This window comes from Emydura macquarii, unplaced genomic scaffold, assembly GCF_026122565.2.
Source record: "Emydura macquarii macquarii isolate MOO-44397 ecotype Brisbane River unplaced genomic scaffold, CSIRO-AGI_Emac_v2 contig_2422, whole genome shotgun sequence".
In the NCBI taxonomy this organism is placed as follows: Eukaryota; Metazoa; Chordata; order Testudines; family Chelidae; genus Emydura; species Emydura macquarii.
Genome location: NW_027132559.1, coordinates 21935874 through 21954216, shown reverse-complemented (window position 1 = coordinate 21954216; position 18343 = coordinate 21935874).

The window sequence follows — 18343 nt, the reverse complement described above, 5'->3', positions numbered from 1 at the left end:
ATCCATTGGGTGACTTTGAGTAGTATTGTGCTCCAAAAATTCGTTGGTTGTAGATATATAGACATTGGACTGGTGTAAGTAGTCTTCAATCAAGTTGTAAAAATTCCTTTTGTCTTGCGTTATGTATAATTATTTGGCTATTTATCTTGTACTCGTGTGAATAAAGGCTATTTGAAATAAGATTGTTTGATACTCTACTCTGTCTTTTTTGGGGGAGAGGGGGGCGGGGGGGGGGGGAGGGGGAAGGAAGGGTTTCCTGTTATTAAAAATCTGGATTAAATAGAAGTTCAGCATCTGAACTTGCCACCCTGGTTGAATCAGAGGAATCTGACTAATAAAACATAAAGAGTTGAGTGTGATGAAGCTGGAGTGCATAAAAAACTGAACCGCAAACGTTAATGTAAAAGTAATGTTATATGTCAGACTAAAACCCACATACGGCAAAAGAAACTCAGAGTTAAGGCTGAAAAACCAAGCTCATATTCTGTACTTAATTTGGCTCATTGTTCTGAGGTGTTGCAGAAAATGCAATGAGCCCAATCCTCCCCCATTGAAAGATGTACTATCACAAACACTGTTTTGAAAGCTATTCAGAACCTACTCCTTTTGGGAAAGAATTGTACAGCATAGTACAGTAATAACCTCCAACGCTACAGTGTACTACTGTGTTATTACAATATTAGGGCTTACTATTGTATGATAGGATGCTAGTTTTCATTAAGGACTAAAGAAAAGGGTGGAATAAGTTTCAAAAAAGTCATATTTAACTTGGAATAAGTTTTCATCATATTCACATAATCAAAAGTGGCCTCTGAATTTGGGCCTATAAAATCTGCTCCTGCGTGTGGCATTTTGTGCTCACAAAATTGGAAAACTTGGCATAAAAATGGGTAGTTGGGTGCACAACTATCTGATTTGCAAATGTAAATCCCTGTTTGCCTAAACAAATGGTGGTTCTGCAGGTGTCATTTCAGAGGCCATTTTTTTAAAAAAATGCTTTATTTCAGTTTCAACTAGTTCTTCAGAATTCAGTCTTTTTGCTTTTTAATCATCCTGATGAGGAAAAAAATCTGCCCTTTTCAATATATTGTGAATATATAACACTTATATTTGTAACCCTGTAATTTACATGGCATATTAAAAAACTATGTTCCATACCCCTAAACAGCTTCTGACTCATCTATCTGCTTCTCTGGTTGTCTGTAGTTTGTGATATCCATATGAAAAATTGCTGGGTATGTGATAAATTTCATTCATCAGTCACCTTTCGCTGGCTCATCTGCATGCTGTGCATTAGCCCATCTCCCCTGGGACTACTTCTGACATACCAAACTTCTGAGGAACTTCAAACAAACACCAATTCTGTTTGGAAATGAACTAGCCGCAGAAATGCCCCCTGTCTGAAAAAGAGATGAGCTCTGATGGACTGGCAGAGGTAAAGACACTCCTGAGATCCTTCTTTGGCTGGGACTGAGTTCCTTCCTACCTCCCCTGGGGTTCCTCCTGGTTGCCTTTCGTTTCCGGAAATGGCAATCCGTTGGCTGCTTTGCAAGAGATGGAGGGAGCTGTTTCACCACTTTCTCCTCGGAGGAGGAGATGAATAGCCCTTCAAGGGTTGGAGTAGATGTCCACATTGGGCACTCGTATTTGATCCCTTGTTTTTCCCTCCCTTCCAACCAGAGTGAAGTGACACCAAATGTCTGGGGATGCTGTGATTATTAAATTAGTCATCTTTGTGTGTGTGTGTGGCAGAGCAGAGAAGGATTTTTCCCCTCATTACACACTGTGCGTTATTTCACCTTCCCCACAGGCAGCCTGGATGCTTGGAGTGAGAGGTGTGTAGGATCCTGTGTGACATTCCATGCTCAACGCACTTTGTCTGGGGTCAATGTGGGGGTTGGCTCTGCCTGGGGGCCAGATTGTGAGTAAACCCAGTTACAAGGCCAGGATGAGGTTCCATATTCCATATGTGGCTGAGCTGGTTATGTGCTCCAATGTTTTGTGCAGATATCACTCTGTCTTTCTGCCCTGTGAGCTCCCTGAGGCAGGGAATCCCTCATCTCATATACATGCAAACACTCAGCACGTGGTACACATTATAATAACTAAATTAGTCATTATAAGCTATTAATAACTAACGACAACAACTGCTTTTACATTGAAAAGGCTCCAGAATATCAGCCTTTTAATTCATGATGTCTTTACTCACAGAAAACACCATTTTAGGAACATTAATTTTATGTTCTTTGAAGCAGGTGTGACATCCCACCGACCCCCAACACACTTCCAGTTCTGTATTTTCCCCAAGAAATGTATGTCTTGTACTGCTCAATCATCTCCTGGACAATCCAAATATATTAAGTACGTTATTCCTTTAAGGGAATAACATACACTAGTTCACCACCTTAAATAGAGTTATCCAGACACTTTAAGTTAAACACACTGGACTAGATAAAACAAGTTTATTAACTACAAAGAGAGAGATTTTAAGTGAGTACAAGCAATGAGGCATAAAAGTCAGAAATGGTTACAAGAAAAATAAAGATAAAATGCTTTCTAGTGCCTAAAACTTAACAAACTATATTCGATTCAAAGGAAAGTTTCTCATCACATGCTTCCAACATTACTGGACTCCTCCCCCAGAGTCCAACTGCTGCTTTGTTTGTCTTCTGAGGTGCAAAGAATGGAATGGACAGGGAGAGAGAGGGAAGAGGTGTTTTGGAGTGTTTGCCCTTCCTTTTTATGGTTTCAGGTGACCTCTTGAAAAACATTTCCAGCTGAGAACTTAAGGGTTGTTGGATTAGGCCCATACTGAGAAATAATAGTTCCAGCCATGGAAGCAGCAGCATTGCAATCTGTAGGAAGTGGAGATGAGAATTTAAGAAATAGTTCTGCTCTCCAGTTGTCTTTTGGGGTATCCAGGCACATCACTCCTTGACTGGTATAATCACAGTGATGGACTCTTGTCTAAAACGTAAACTTTGGGTCTTTTAAGGAACATTCTGGTGTAAATATGATGCCTCGGAAGAAAACTCCACCTTCGTAGGCGTATCCTGATGCTGCTGATGTCGCCTTTGAGGCCTGCATTGTAGTTGTGATGTGGATCTAAGGTGATGTTAATCAATTCCTTCTGAATCCTCTTGGTGCTGGTAGACAGGCACTTGGGGTATTTACTCATGATGGCATCCCTTTCCTTTTCTTAGGAGTGGGTCTTTCTATGTCAGTTTGATGAAGATAAGGAGTAGATGGTACTGGCCCTCGAATCATCATCTACCTCAAACCTCCCCTTTGAGGACTTGCTATTCCTGGGTGTAGCTAACCATGGCCAAAAGGGATGTAAAAGAGATTTACTGATCCTCTAAATGGGCCCCCATGTGGCTAGGATACAGTAAGCAAGTACATAGCTGCATGGGGACAACATTCTTTTTGATTCCTAGAAGGAAAGATCACAGACTGGGCAGCTCCCAACATTTTTGAAAGATTGTTATTTAGTACCATATTCATCACCGCTCTTTGCCCTGCTCACCTAATAGCAGTGCTATAGTGACAGCACGACTGAGAGGGGACAGAATGAGTCAAACAATCCACACTTACACCTACTTCTATTCAAACACCTTGATAGGAATTTTTGGTGCCAGTGGTGTTACACAGGGCAGGGTAAATGAGGCAGAATTTGGGCCTTTGTGAGGGAATCCCACTTCCCCCTGCAACTCCCTCTGCCCTAACACCCCATGCACACAGATCACGTTTATTCCCTCATTTTTAGATCATTGTAGTGAAGCAGACATTATCTCATGGCAGTGTGCACCAGCTCTCACCTGGTGTTCTGCACCAGTAGGAGTTGCTTCGCTCATATTCCCTGTAGTTTGTTTTGTTTTGAATAGCAGAATGGCCATGATGTCACCATTAAAATCACTCTTATTTGACCAAAGAAACTGGATCATGTTGATCTATCTATTTTATGTGGCCCTCATGATGGTAGAATCCAAGGCCCAGACCCTCAGTGGTATTTAGGCACCTAACTCCAATTGATTTTAATGTGAGTTAGATTCCTCATTCCATTGAGAATCTAGGCCCAAGTGCCTCACAATTGCTAATAGATTTTTATCGTCACCACACCTATGAGGCACGGAAGTATTATCTTCATTTTACAGATGGGGAATAGGGTGAGTTAAAGGACTTGTTCAAGGTTAGTCTGTGGCTGATCCAGGAAACTCCTGAGTCCCAGTCCTGAAATCTAATCTAATTCCCAGTTAAGCCACTAGACCGTCCTTCCTCCCCAATATAGTCAGATGGGTCTTTAGATGTGTTTGTTTAGACACTGATTGTTCCTCTTCCTCTAATTTTAACTCCCCCTTTTGAGCCCCTTTGGTCTCTAGGATGTGTAAAGCAAAGGTAGCCAACTACTAACTGGAACATTGAAAAAAATGCTTTTGGACATGGAATTTTTATTAATCATATCCAGTAGTTTTCTGGTTTTTTTCTAACTACCACCTTTTTAGCAGTACCTCCAGGAAAACCAAAACAAACCCTCTTTCGGCTGTGTACAAAATGAATTAATTATATTGAATTAGATCATTCCTTCAGTTTATTAGACAAGCTGATAAGGCTTAGTTTGAATTTTGGTAATGAAGAACAAAGACAATTAAATACTTCCTTTGTTTTTAATAATGACAACCAAACCACTTCAGGTCTCTCCCGTGTTGCTATCAGTGCACATGGGGATTTGAAAGGAAATTGACTCAGCGCCATCCTTTCATATAATTACAGAATTGGGCAAGGCTGTCACTTGCCTTACTCCCCCTGTTCTGCTTTCCCATATCATGCATCACAATGGTGTGGGGGCTGGGGGGTAAGCAGCCTCTGTAGGGCCTCTAACTGCATCTGCACAGGTGAGCAGTATTGCAAACCCAAAGCATTCAACAGTCATGAGTCAGGTTCCTCCCCCAAAATCACAAGAGTGACTTAAAAATAATGAAATATTTAAAATTGTTTATTTATTTGGCCTTCTGATTTATGAGCCTTTCAGAGTTTCCATTTTCAAGCTTTCCTCTGCAGCCATTACAGCTAGTAGCTTTTTTGTTGTTGTTGTCGTTGTTTTAAATAAAGCTGAGTTTCTCACTTCATAAAGTGACTCCAGGAGCTTGGGCTTAAATAGATGCTAAATATTGCAAGACTTCTGAAAAAATCATGATAGTTGGCAACAGTGAGCGGGAAGTACATGAATATTAATGGAGAACAGGCCCAGCCACATTGCTGCCCCCATAACATCTTGAACAGCATATCTGATGCAGATATGGTAAAAAGACTGGTGCAGGTTACTTCTCCCTTGGAGCCACAGTTTGGTCCCTGATCTTCCCCTGCCCATAAATTGCATACAAATATTGTGCAAACTAAAATCAGGACTGTTTGTTTTTTCATCCACAAAGTGCAACTATATCCTTTCAGTCAGAAAGGGCCTTTATTTTGCATTGAGAGCAAGAAGACAATCAGAAGGTAAGGTCTCCATCAGAGACCTCACAATATAACAGCAGCTGTGAACTGTGAACATCTTGAACTGTTTTATCAGGAATGCCCCTGCAGAAAGGCAGCATTTACTCTTAAAGGTGCAATACATAGACACAAGTCATACAAGACACAAACTACATGCACCACCACAACATACTAGACAGTAGTGCAAGGCCCTAGTGATGACTGTTGATTCTGGAAATGAGATCAGGACTGTAGGAGCTTTGGAAAACCCTGTCTCTTTGTAGGATGCTGATTTCTAAGAATTCCCTCTGCATGCCTGTTTCTAGCTGTTTAGCCTTCCTTTTTCTTGTATATTTCTCAGGATGCCATTTGTTTAAGCCTCCCATATTATGTACAAGCTGGTGCCTCAGACCAAGCCTCTCCAAAAGAAATTTCTTGCTGTCTTGTGGTAAAACACTAGGGTTGAGAATCAAAGAGTCCAGGAAATTCTGCAAAGTTCATCTTGCAGTATTTTCTTGGAATGATCCCCTGTTAGAGGAGGAGCTGGGGGGGAATCTGTGGGGAAAGGCAGATACTCTGCCAGACACAACCAGGAATGAGTCATTAACCCTGTGTGTGGATTGCAAAAGGGCATCCAACCAGTCCAGAGGCAAGCTTGGATTGTTGTGCAAGGAGATGGTGCTGCCTGACCAGCTGAGCTCGAGTTCCAGGTACAGGCGGTAAAAGGGTTTCTGAAGGCCCAGAGAAAAGGGGGCGCATAGGAGGAGTCAAGTTATAGGACTAAAAATAAGGCTGCAAACCATAACTGTGATGACACAGTAATTTCTCCATAATATTCATGTGTTTTTAGGAGAACGGCTAAGGATAATGGGAGCTGTGTCCACACATAGAGAGGAAGATATACTCCAAGGAAATAATAAGTAATAATAATGAAAAATAATTAATCATGATGATTATGTCAACAATGCCACCAGACAACTCTTTGATACCACCTACTAAAGAAGACCCCATCACTGTGATTCACACAGGAAATTAAAGTTACCATCAAACCCTTTCCCTTAACAATGTCAAAAAAAACTCTACATCCTCATCCCCCACGAACCTACTGCAGGAACATTCTTCATACTTCCCAAGATATATGAACAAAGGAACCCAGGCAGCCCCATCCTATCTTGGTCATGGCACTCTTACATACTTACTCTTACTTACTCTTATATCAAAACTTATAGAAACCATCCTCAAACCACTCACCACACAAAGGGCATTTTCTTGAAGACAATACCGACTTCCTCCAGAAATGCCACAGCTTCAACAACCTCCTCCTCCACCCCAGAACACCATTCTTACCACCCTGGATGTCACTCTCTATACACCTACATCCTTCACCATAACAGCCTCACTGTCTGCCTCAAATACCTACAAGATAATGTACAATGCTTGACTATCCACCCTAAAGAGGTTGCCAAACTCATCCATTTCATCCTCACCCACAGCACATTCACGTTCAGGGACATGCGCAGAAACTTAAATGTAACTGCTTTTGGAGGGGCATGTTAGAGTAGCGGCCGAGGTTTGGGTCAGCAGAGGGAGGGGGAGGGTGGGACTGGGGCTGAGGCCAGGCTGGAGCAGTGGCCAGGCTGGGGCAGCGAACAGTAATCAGCGGCTGGGACTAGAGCAGCAGCCAGAGGTGGGTCCAGGGCTGGAGCAGAAATGTATATTTTTAGATGAATATTGGGGAAGGCCCATGCCACTGCTTGCCCCCTGTCCCCGTGCATGCCCTTGTTCACATTTAACAACAAGCACTTTGTCCAAACCATGGGAACAACCATGGGTATTAGGATTGTGCCTCAATATGTCAACCTTGTCATGGGCCACCTTGAGGAAGAATTTCTGGGAGGAAAAATGCACCACAAAACCAACACTATACCTCAGGTACATCAATGATATTTTCATCCTCTGGACAGAGGGCCTAACTCCCCTCATAGATTTCCACCGCAACTTCAACCACCACCACCCAGCCAATAAACTCCTTCTAGAACACTCCCACACCAGCAGCAAATTCCTGGACACCATGATCAGCTTCAGCAATGGAACCTTACAAATGACTATATATAAGAAACACATAAATTAATAGACTTACCTCCACAGATCCACCAACCACACCAGACACACCAAGAAATCTGTTATCGACAGCCAGGCATCCAATTATCCATATACTTCCCTCTCACCACTCAGATTTTCAGTATCTGTCAGATTTCAGTAAAATGCATGATGATCCCAAACATTAAGTTGCATGAGAGACAAAGTCTTTTGTGCCCTGAAAGAGCAAAGATATGGTGAAACTTGTGAAGTCAACAGACAGCATAATTAAACAATCAGATCCCCTTGAACATTTAACTGAGGTTACGAATGAAAATAAAGGATATGTTGACTGAAATTTGTCCTTTTATCTCTAGCTTGGTCCCATTTGATTTAGTTTATTTTTCCACCAAAACTTTGGCTCTTTTAAGCTATTGTTTCCCACAATAAAATATGTTAGCATTATGGTAAAGATTTCTAAAAGGGTTTACCCCTTTTACTTTGGGAAAGTTGTTGTGTGTAAACTGCTGTATGAATGCATGTAAAGTGCGTGCACTAAACATGATACGTTTATTTTATCATTTGTAGCTAAAGAGATGTAATTATTTAAGTGGGTGTAATTTAATGTTATGGCATCCCTCAAATTGCAGTACTAAAATGGCTTTAAGCTATGCTTTGGCTGGGGAAATGTGTGAGAACTTTAAGCACACACCAAAAAAACCCAGAAGAGAGCTCTGGAGAAGCCCAAGTGACATCTTTTCAGGAAGCAGTTGTGTAAATACTATTTACAAGGCTCACTTTTTTCAGGTGCTTTTATGTCTATTTACCTTTTCAAGTAACTCTTTACCGGATCATCATGCCAGATTAATTTGCCAACAGGCTGCATGTTTATAAAACACTACATTGGAACTCTATTAAACTATGTTGGACACTGTGTCTTCTATTGGCTTCAGACTGCTGCCATTCAGCGTCTCAGCCCCACCATTTCAGTGAGAAAGCTGGAAAAGGGCAGTATTATGTATATACGTAATGTGTGTTTTTGCTGTTATATCCTTAACAAAACTTCCTTAACTAAAATTAGCAACAGTTAGTTTATCATTTTATACCATGCTTTATTTATGGCAACATCTCAATAGTAACAGCAGCAAAAATATGTTCAAATGATTCCAGCAATTCGCTATATTCAAACTCTGAAAATATTGCACAATGTTGCAACAGTAAATCTCAGGAGTCTCAGGCCTGCTTTCTAGCAACCAATATTCGCAGTGAAAATCATTCTGAGTGCCTAAAAGAGTAGCTTGTTAAGAATCCTTGGTTTATGAACTGGGTGTGGTATCCTGGGTTTTTTTTTTAATGACTTAAGCACAATTTGAACTATGTAGACTGTGTCTAGTACTTTCACTAGAATGGAAATACCAAAGTCAGCTCTTATTATTACGGGAATTTCTTCTATGGAGAGCCATCACAAACAGAAGGTTGTCATATCTGGTGCTAAAATAAATTTAGTTTCTTAACAACTACATAATGAGGGTGGGCCAATTCCTGTTCCCTTTGAAGTCAGTGGGGATTTGGCTGCATTTCATCAAAGATAATTCCAAAATTGGGGAACTATAGTTTCAGTTAGGCATTATGCCTTTTGCCTCAATTTAGCACCAGCTTAAAATTACTTCTTTTAATACACCAAAGTATTGTATTTCCCTTTCATTCCACCTCCTTCTGCCACACATGAAGACTAGGAGAATTGCCTGGTTTTTTTGTTTTTATGAGTAACTTTCTTTTCCCATTGTGGATGACTTGATTAGCTGCTCCATCTCCTGATCTCCAAGAAAGAGTCATCCTTGAACCAGCTCTGAGGCCTTACAGGCAGAGAGGTAGGAGGGTTTGCGTCTTCCCAGTCATGATGCAGTGTGTGGGAGGGGGCTGCTTTGGATGCTAGGGCAGACTAAGATGAACACCCTAGAAACAATTAATGCATACCCTGCTCACCCTGATTTGCCCTGGGACTTCTCCTGTGGCAGGACCAATTCTGTGCTTTGTGGAGACATCCCCTGCACCGATGGTATTCACTGCGAAGGGTCCTTGCACTTGCTTTCCAGCCTCTTACCATCAATGATAGCTGATGCAAAGGGACCTGGGGGCAAAGATCAATTAGAGCCTGTGGCTGTAAACTATACAAATGAGGAAAGTATTTGTGCAGTTATCTTGATGTATATTTTACCAACAAATACATATATTGGTGAAGAAAATACCTACTTTTTACCTTTATAGAGTAATCAACCTAAGCAATTTTCACTTATCCTTATTCTGCTAGCTGCATGCACCAGAAATGAAGGTAAGCTAGAACATATTCCCTGTGGGTGCCCCCTCCCCAAACTAGAAGACCCTGACTCTAAAACCTCCCTTCCTGATGATCTAACACTGCACATCTGACACTGCACTGCTTTAGGCGATACTAGAGCTATAAATCTACATATATTGCACATCTTTGGTGATTTAGGCCCAGATCTTTAGAGGTATTTAGTTACCTGAATGTGTTGCTTGTCAGTTTGTTTGTTTTGTGCTTGCTTGCCCCCTGCCTCCTTGATTTAAGTTTATAGTATAGACTGTTTTGGTGGCTGTGTGCTGATCCTAGCAGTCTGCTAGGAAGGCTGAGAGCTTCCTAATGAGGCTCTAGCCCACTATGCTTTGATCCTTAATCCCTTTAGGATCCCTTGACATGGGTGTGGGTCTAACTCGGAGAGAAGGGGTTTAAAAAGCCAGCTTATAAGCAAGCAGAGGAGCAGCAAACAGGACAGTTTTGCAAGGGAGTTCTCCAGGTGAAGGCGGAGCAGAAATCCAGCAGCAGAGTGGGGGCTATCCAGTTTATTGCACTGACTGCAGCATGTATGATTACCTACACCGTGGGCAGGTGGTATATTGGTGCATTCAGTGCAAGCAACTCATGGCCCTCGGTGATCGAATGCAGGCTTTTGAGAACAGAGTGGCTGAACTTGAGGAGCTAAGAGGGACAGAGATACACAGATGAGACTTTCCAGGACATAACTGAGCGGTCTCACCTCAGTCTGATAGCCTTTGTACTGTTGAGGAGGATCAAGGTCTTTGGGAAAGGGAAAGTGGAGTAGAGGGAAACGATCCCATAGTTGGGGCTCCCCCTCCAGATGATGTCATGGTATACTCTCTCTTACAGGAGAAGGAAGCCCAGATATTCAGAAAAGTCAGGTAACAGTAATGGGGGATTTGATTCTTAGAAATATAGATAATTGGGTTTGTGATCATCGGGTGAATTGCCTGCTGGGTGTGAAGGGTGCGGATCTCTTGAGACATCTAAACAGGCTTGTGTGCAGTACTGGGGAGGAGCTAGTGGTTGTGGTACAGGTATATACCAATAGCACAGGCAATGGTAGGAGAGAGGTCCTGGAGGCCAAATTTAGAATGGGAGGTAAGAAATTAAAGTCCAGGCGTTCCATGGAGCATTCTTTGAAAATGCTTCCAGTTCCACCCCAGGTGAACCCCAGGGGTGGGGGACAGAGGCCAGGGGCTGCTCTCAGGCACCCTGGCCCCTCGCCCAGGGCAGATGGAGGGTCCAGGACTCCCCACAGTGGCCCAGGCTCCCAGGGCGGCTCTTATCACGGCCTGGCTCAGGCTTCCTGCCTGGCCAGGAGGCGACACCTCAGGGGAAGAGAAGCAGAGGCCAGGGCCACACAGAAGGGCAGGGCCTTGTGTCCCCCCAACTTCTACTGAGGTTCCAGTGCTGTTGCATGGTATGCCCACACCTTCAATACTTTCACACCACACCTTCAACACCTACAGTTCTGGTTGCCCCATCTCAAAAAAGATATATTAGAACTGGAAAAAATATAGAAAAGGGCAACAAAATGATTACAAGTATAGAACAACTTCCACATGAGGAGAGATTAAAAAGACTGGGACTGTTCATCTTAGAAAAGAGATCACTAAGGGGGGAAATATGGTAGAAACCTATAAAATCGTGACTGGTGTGGAGAAAGTGAATAGGGAAGTGTTATTTACTCCTTCACGTAACACAAGAGTCAGGGGTCACCTAATGTAATTAATAGGCAGCAGGTTTACAAGAAACATAAGGAAATACTTCTTCATACGACACACAGTCTAACTGTGGAACTTGTTGCCTGGGGATGTGGTGGAGGCCAAAATTATAGCTGGGCTCAAAACACAATTAGTTAAATTCCTGGAGGATAGGTCCATTAATGGCTATTTGCCAAGATGGTCAGGGATGTAACTCCGTGCTCTGGGTGTCCCTAAACCTCTGACAAAGTGAGAAGCTGGACTGGATGACGGGATGGATTACTCAATAACTGCCCGATTCTCTTCATTCTCTCTGAAGCATTTGGCACTGGCTACTATTGGAAGAGAGGATACTGGGTTAGATGGACCATTGGTCTGACCCTGTGTGGCCATTCTTATGTTCTTACCTAAGTTCCATTGACATCAATGGGAGTTAGCTGTCTAAATATCTTTGAGGCTCTGAGCCGTAGCAACACAGTCTTCATACAATCCAAGAAATCTACAGCTTGCTCTGTATTTGAACACGGATCTTGATGCTGAGCTCCACCCATTCACTTTGCGACTGGTGAAAAAGCATATAAGCAAACACAGGGAGCAGGCAGCAGGCAGCTGCACAAGCAATTTTCAAAATGGTTGCCGCAGACACGGGTATCAGATAAATCAAAACAAGTAAGGAGAGAAAAGTGAAAAGCGTGTTTAAGGGTATTGCTGTTACCTGCAATGCTAGTACATCTCTGTAACCAACATTATTCTTATTATGTATTTATTCATTTCTTGAATGCCGTCAGTGTGATGAACGGAAGCTTCCATGCTCATGCAAACAATCTCATAGACTTCAACAGGGCTCCTTGGCAGAGTAAGAGCCTGCAGAATTACTGTTAGAGAGACAGTATTGCTCACATATAATATGCCCAGGGCCTGATCCAAAGCACACTGAAGTTAATGGAAGTCTTATGCCAGTTACTTCAATGGATTTTGGATCAAGCCCCAAATGACTGGAGGGCTGAACCTCCAAATGCTGCAGATATCTATCTTTCCCATGGTGTCTGGTTATTGAAAGACTTAGCCACTACTGAATGTAGCAGTCAGTGAAATTTTATATGCTATATATTTTCCCAAGTAATGTCCTAAGGTGTCTAATATGCTGTCTATTTGTATCTACAAGTAAGCGTGCTCTTTGTGTATAGAAGAGGAGAAAGTGTTTTCTCTTAATATGTATAATGTGAGTTTTTATGGGAATGTAACAAATAGGAACTGAAGTACTGTTTGTATTTCTGTTTTTGTCCATTGCCCTATTTCTGTCACTGTGTTACTTGCATTATACACTCTGTCTCACCATCATCATTATTGTCTCAGTTTTCTGTCTGCTTTCTTCATCATGTCTAATTAGCGTGTGCCCTCTATAATATGATATTCCCAGATGTGCCAGATTTGTGTTTTTTATTGTTTATATCTCCATGCATTATTTTGCCTCAAGACGTATTGTGGTTGGCTGCAGTAATGTACTGCAGTAAATCTGAAGAGCAGACTTCAGATTTGAACCATTTTCCATTTGTACAAATGTTGCTTCATAAATGAATTACTGAGAACCTGTTTCTAAAAGTGTAAGCTGAAGGTGAGGACATTAAGTGCATTATGAGGTGAGTAGGGAGTGTGAGGATAACAGAACAGAAATCCACCTGGATGTTCTGTAGAAATTGTTGTAACTTGAAAAAAAAATACAGTTTTTAATCTCTTCTGATTAGGGAGCCAGCCTGAAGTGTTCTGAAGGGAAACTGTTTTTGCTGAATTGGTTTTAAATTGTTCTACTCTGAAAAGTATGTATTCCTATCAGCGCTGGAGAAGCAACAAATCTGTGGGAGACAGAGCTGCAGTCTACGCTGCTTCAAGCAATATCGACAAAATCGTTGCTTTAGGGAACCCCTAAAGTATCCCTTATTCTGGTCAGCAGCCCGCTAGCTATCTTATTGGAGTTAGTGGGACAACTCGTGGAAGTAACTATTCTATAAGTAATACCTCAAATTGGAAGTAAAGGGGCCATCATTTAGCTCTGCATTTCTGTTGCTGACTCTTTATTACAGTTACATATGATTCATGTGCAAGAAATAACAGCTTGACTTTAAGGTCCAAAACTGAGTTTGCAGGTCTGGCAGTTAGAAAAATTGGTTTTTCTCTTGTAAATGAAGCAAATTAACCTGGGAATTATTGGCTAAATACCAGCTTACCATAAGCATATTTAGGTTAGCTATCCACATTAATGTAATTTATTTGGGGATCCAGAGTGCTAAAGTAGTCTATATAATCTATCTATCTCTAGCTATATATACTACATTAATGAATGTGTTATCTGTACCATCTCGGTATCTAAACTATAGGGGGTAGAGCCTAAACTGGTGTAAATTGTCAAAGTCAAAGCCAGCTGGGGATCTCCCTCGTAGTGAAATTTTGGCCCTACTGCAATCAATGGGAATTTTGCCATTGATATCAGTGGGGCCAGGACTTCACCTCATGTAATTCCATTTTTTCATCCATTATAAATATGGCTGCAAAGCAGTTTACTATATATAATATCACTGAGTATTCTGTTAAATTTATATTCCATAGAACTGTGCTGAGAAACTTCTCCAGCTTTTGCCAGCATTTCATATATATTCCTCTTGGCCCAGAGATTATCTTTACCTATGATACAATTTAAAAGCCTGAATTTAATACCTCAAATATATGAAATCTTTCTGACTTGTACTGATTTCTGGAATTAGTGAGGCCAAAAAGAATGGGAATTTAAAAAAAAAAAAAAAGAAGAAGAAGAAGAAGAAGAAAGAAAATTGCCCATGGAAATTTTAAAGCTTGAAACTAGAAGAGAACTCGCCTACATTTGTGCCAAAATATCACTCACAAAATTTTACCAAATTCCCATAAGTGTCTGTTGTCTCTGGCAATGGGGTGGTGGTTTTCCTTGTTGCTCACTTTAATGAATAGCCCATAAAGTAGCAATTTTAATTAAATAAATACAGTGGCTATAGTGTGAGGTGATGCTAAGAGTTGTGCCCACGCTTATTGTGTTACTTAAATTTGGCCAAGAAAAACATTATCTGATGAAAACAATAGTTCCCAGAATGCCCTCCTTTTTAGTGAAAACTAATTCTTTTCAACTCCATTTTCCAAAATAAACATAACAGACTCTTTAAATTTACTTACACAAATTCCTAAGGACAGGAAAGCAAAGCTATGGCCCAAATCAAGATAGTTCAAGCTGCCCCTTAGCTCTGGTGCTATGTAACAGTTGCTCACTAGTTCCACTTCTGCTTCAGATCCATCCATCTGGATCTGGGTGTGTAAATAGAAAATGGTCTGGATAGAGCTTTTTTAAATATTGTTTTGGAAAATAAGAGCTGGAAAGAATGTTTTTCACAAAATGGAGTAGATTCCATGAGTGATGGTTTTCAGTTTGAGTTATGAATCCAAAAAGGACTCTTACCTCCCACTGAATAGCACCCAGAATTTATATACTTTCTTTGGCCAACGTCTGGATCTGCTTTTAAAGCCAGATATTAGAAACAAAGTGTGCTGGATCGTTTGCTTTCTTCTCTCAAGCTTTTAACCTATGCACATATATTTTGGGAACGTTTTCAGAAGGGAAAATACATCCAATTTGTTCATGTTGACAACTCCCCCCCCCTTTATATGTCATCACCGACCTTTATTCACTATCCACGCTCCATTCATGTGACTTCCAAGCTTCTTGGAATGCATGCCACATGGCAAAAAGGAGAATAATAAGACTTTACATTATCTGATTAAGAGATCCAGGCAGGTTTTTTTTATTCAAATCACATGAAAATCCTAGAGACAAAAACACGCCCCCCTCCCCCCCCCCCAAAAAAAAACTGACAACAAAAAAACCCCCATTGTTATTGTAAGTTTAAAGTTGATATTTTAAACATAACTGTCTCAATCTTCTGGTCTGACAGAGCTCTGTTTGGTGCAGGGCAGAGAGACGGTTGGGGTAAAGATCTTTGTATGTGGTCTTTGTTTATCTCCAAATTCAAGAGCCAATTTGGCACCCAACATGAGTTAGAGCAACCTCAGAGAAACTTCAACTTACACTCAGCTGTAACGGCCACTTAGAATCCGCTGCAGCACCTGGAAAGCACCAGAGTGCAGTTCCTTCTCCTGAAATATCCCATATACTGGAGGCCAGGAGAAGGTGGCCTTAAATCAGCTAATCCAGGGTTTTCCCCTACGTTGGGGGAATACTTGGGGTACCAGCTAAGCCAAACCCAAAGCAGCTGCAACAAGGAGCCAGGATCTATCCCCTAAAGACCATGGCATTTCCAGGTAAAGCTCCAAAGCCAGCCTTAATTCTACCATGTATCTTATATACCTGCTAATTCTGTATTCCATCATATGATGCTACTATCCTCACCCATCCTTCCAGCAAATAGAGGCGGGTGATCTGGTGTTAGATCTGCGCTGCGGCCCACATCACATTTCCAGTTCTCTTGCACAGCTCTGCTTGCACACCTCTTAATTTCTCTCCTACTGGCACACCTCTAGTGGAGTAATCTGACTGAATCACCAACAGCTAGTAAGAGCACCACAGCAGCATGACATAGTCTCAGCCAATGGTCAATGACATGTTGTGGCAGATCCAACGTGTTACAGTAATCTGTCCTTGAAAGGCGAAATGCCACACCTAACATTGCATATCATTCCTGTTGAGATTGGGGCTCAGGCTGGCAATGTTTTGAAGGCGATTAAGAGAAACACACCCAGATTGACTCCTGGGGTTGCATGGCTCCAAGCCAGAAGTCACTACATTCTGGGCTCGAAGTGGCAGAAAGTCCACCTGGAGCAGAAGCACAATGGTGCAAGCTCCCCGCAGCACTAACTCTGCTAAGGGGCTTGTACACAGCATCAAAATGGGATGGGGCTGGCAGAGGACTGGGGAAGTCCAAGCTAGCTGGGAGATGCTCTCACTCTGTGTCACTCCCAAACAGCCTCCACAGGAAGGGCCCCTAAAGAGCCCAGGTTAAAATGTACAGCTCTCCTCCCCCATCAGAAGCCTAGGGGACGGGCGATAATAGCTCCATGATCTGCTCTCATGTGGAATGAATCCCTTATCTAGTGCAGCTGCTCCATGGGGTGTTGGGGGGGGGAGGGGCAGGAGCATAAATTGCAACCCCCGTTTCTGGGAGGGTGAATCTGGCCTGCTAAATATAGATCAAACGATAGCTCTGAACAGAGCATAACACTGCCGGTTATTGTAGCTGAAGCTAGGATGATTGTGCTATTATCAAACTGAATTCCCCCAAGGAGGAGCATTTCCCAGCAAACATCTGGGATGGGCCAAGAAAGCTTCAGGCCTGCTAGAGTGTGATTTAATAAAATTCTTTGCCATGCAAGCAACTGATCAAAAGCATAACAGCTCTGTGGCAAAATATGCAGCACTGTAGCTCCCAAAAGCGACCCAGTGAAAAAGAAAGCTCTTCGGCAGAATCCCAGTACAGGGGGGGCCACGCTTGTCTCGGTCGGTTACAAATTTTGAGAAAAACTTCAGCGGCTTCTCCCCAAAATTGAAAATAAATCCTTAAAAAAGTTCTAACCTCCCTTAGATGCTAAACACACACACACACAATCTAAATACTCCTGGATGCTGTCTACTGTCGCCTGGATCATGCCATGTTAGGCGCTGGTTATGCATAGTTAGAATGTGGCTTTCATGCCACCGTTTAAAAAGGTGCACTACAGCTGGCAGAGGCAGAGGCGGGATAGGGCCATGATCCTGCCTTTTTCTGGCCTCCTTAAATCAACTGGCACCAGAAGCTGCACTACCCTTGTATAGGTGAGTCCCAGGACTGTGATCATACTCAGCCCCAGTGTTGGGGTACAAGAGAAGCCACATTCTTGTGTACCCACACAATCTAACATTGTATGCATATACAGTGATTAAACTAGATTGAAACAAGAGGGGCATTTCTACCAGTTCCAGTAAGAAGGGGTGTTATGAAGGATCACTATTTACTCAAGCCAGGGAGAAGAAAGGAAGCTTTTAGCAGATGATGGGATCCATCCTGCCCTAAAACCCCCTTAGTTTAACCCTTGTATATGTATTACCACAAGCAAAAAGAGACACTTCTTCATGGCACTACTTGTTTGGTATGGAAATATTACGAGACAGCAAAATAATCAGCCTGCAGGCAGCAAACAACAAAAAATGAAGTTAGGATTGTGTTATTCCTTGTTTGCATCCAGCTTTCCCAGACAGGGTTACAGGGATATAAGTTGTCAAGTGAAATGATTCATCCTCAACACCTGTTTCACCCGAGAGAGTCCTTTCCTTAAACTGAGTTTCCAGAAAGTTTCTAGCATCACTGACATCAAGGGGGAAAAGACAGTTATTGCCCGCCAAATTTAGCCAGATGCATGATAGATGTAGCAGCAGGAATCTCCAAAAAGCAGTTAGAGGAGAGTTTTTGTCAGCTGGCAGAGAGCTGGGGAAAGTGTAAATCTTTGTTTTTGTACAAGTCTGCATTTCCCTTTTATTCTGTTTATTGCATTGATATAGCAAAGGCTTTGTCATCTGAAGTGGATTTGTTTATGATATCACAGCTGACCACCACTGATATCCCAGATTCAGAAGCTAAATTTGCAGGTGAATTCTTCAGTATGTGCTGCTTTTTTGTTTGGTTGGTTGGCTGGCTGGGTTTTTTTTTTCCTGTATGCAAATGTTTTCCTGTGTGGATTG